Genomic DNA, 2,500 nt, shown 5'->3' on the forward strand with positions numbered 1-2,500 from the left:
GTGCTTATCTACCTCGCCCTCTGCATCAAATCATTTAAAATAAGATTGATTTAACACACTCATACACACTTACACACACACACACACACACACACACACACAAGAACGTGGTCGAAGGTAATAGGAGTGAGTCAAATATACATGAATATATATATATATATATTTATATAAATATCGTCATATATATATTATATCTGTATAAATATGATATATATATATATATATAGATATCTATATATATACTATGTATATATATATTTAAATGTTTTAGAAACGTTAATTACGTATGCTATAAAATTAAAAAGATACATTGAAAAAAATATCTACCTATCTGCCTAGAATGTCCGTCTATATATGATTATGTAAAACACTAAATGTAAATGTTTGTAAATCCTGTAACATAAATAATAATGATGATAATAACACTATAACGACAATACGAAATTATTCATTCACAGCAACAGAATTTGGCCATGGTGCCCATTAGACACCATTACTCTTACAAATTTTATTTCCATATTGAAGCGGAAACCATTGCAATAAAATGCGTGCTTTGAATTTCTATTAATGGTCAACACGATTGGATAGATGTGATCTGAAATAGTGAAAAAAAAAATGAATAAATAAAGATAAAAAAAATAATAATGGATAAATAAATAAACAAATAAAAATATCTTATTCTGGTGTCGTCATACCACTTGGCTCATTACATGGCGAGGCTACATAAATATAGGAAAAGGTGCGCGACACACCTTTTACGTTAAAAATATGAATATGTGAATTTACATGGCAAAAGATGAATGATAATGTTCACGTTATATATATTCTATGATGAGAGAAGTAGGACTTTTGGAAAAATTTATTTGCCTATTCAGCGCAGATTTATATACGTATACGGTGAAGAGAGTTATATATATATATATATATATATATATATATATATATATATATATATATATATATATATATATATATATATATATATATATATATATACGTATGTCATTAAAAACAGACAAAAAAAAAACAAAAAAAACTGAGCACCTCGATTTAATCTCTACTCTTATCATTTTGCTTTCCAATATTTTTTCTTTTTTTCAATCTGAAATAAAGTAAAAAAATAATTAGCTTATATTTGCCTACTTTAAGATGTCTCTAACGCATGTCCATAGAAAACAAACGAAAGAAAGGTATTTGTCGCAACTACTGTATTATGGAGGAAATACACGAGTTTAATAGATTCAACAACAATCATTAAAAATTGAGTTTTTGATAAATATTTCTCAATTGTAACTTTTGTTTACTTGATCATATGAAAAAATCTGATAGGATTTTCCATTTGTTATTACTGAATTTTATGCACATTATCACTGGCCACTCCATTTTTCTTCGAATCAGTTAAACGTGGAATTGTATTGTTTACTGAAAATCATGTAATCTATATGTATCTCTATGCATTCATGCAATATACGTAAACAACGTTCGTCAGTTAGGGATTCTCATTCAAAGAGAAATATGTGGATAATAAAAAAAATGTAGGAAAGTAATGCTAATATACATAAAATAATAATTTCGGAGGAGACGAGAAAGATAATTATTTCAAACTCAATTTCGTTGGCGACGGGGGGATGGGATTGGGGGGGTGGGGGGTTAACGACTAAAACGACAAAGCTTACGTTATACCTACCTATGGTTAATATAACTCTCTCTCCGAATCTACAAGTATGCGATTAGTCAAGCAACCTTTCACCACGATGGCAACACTCAACATTGCTTCTCTCATGCAATAGAAGAACCAAGAGTCTACAAAATCAATAATGTTGATCCGGCCTTATCTATACATCTCATCCCATCCTTATTTCTTCGTTGCTTTACACCGAAGACCTTCTGAAGCTGGTCGAAGTCAGGGACAAAGTCTCTTCATAATTTCCTCGTCTTCTCGTAAATACAATCTCTATAGAATTAAATGAAACCAGATCTAAAGAACGAAAACTACAATTCACGCGAATGTGTCATATCCCTTATTATTACAATTCATGAAAAGCACACGTTGTTTACAAACTTCGGCGCCTGAAAAGTCTAGAAATAGCTTCTGCGGTCCATCTTAAATATGTTTTAATATCCTCCGTGAAATGCTATTGCTCTAAGATAACATCATATGTTCCCAATTCTTAACATTGCAAAGAAGAACAGATTCGATTATAAAGTGTGATCACAGTTACTTTGAAAGTCGTTAACGACACGACCTTTGTATGTTGACCAATCAGCTTCTGACTTCTATGAATTATTATGTCCTGTAATGTACTGCCCATGGTGCATTCTTTTCTACAAATAACAAAACATATATTTTTTAACTTATTCATATTAAGACAGGCGTATTGTAACAAGAGTATAAGTTATACATTATTTCAAATATTCATTTCGGACATATATGGTATAAAAAATGCCCAAAAATGACCAACCGGACTGAAAACCAAAATCAATCAATTAACATACCAAC

General features: G+C 30.0%; 1 non-coding gene across 1 annotated transcript in view; it reads left to right on the forward strand.

Annotated features, from left to right (window-relative positions):
• Positions 1–2,500, forward strand: part of LOC122242777 (carbohydrate sulfotransferase 11) — a 14,003-nt gene that overhangs the window by 9,972 nt on the left and 1,531 nt on the right. The window lies entirely within an intron of this gene.

Source organism: Penaeus japonicus, unplaced genomic scaffold (genome assembly GCF_977035675.1).
Source record: "Penaeus japonicus unplaced genomic scaffold, GWHDUDI00000001_assembly GWHDUDI00000017, whole genome shotgun sequence".
Classification (NCBI taxonomy): Eukaryota; Metazoa; Arthropoda; class Malacostraca; order Decapoda; family Penaeidae; genus Penaeus; species Penaeus japonicus.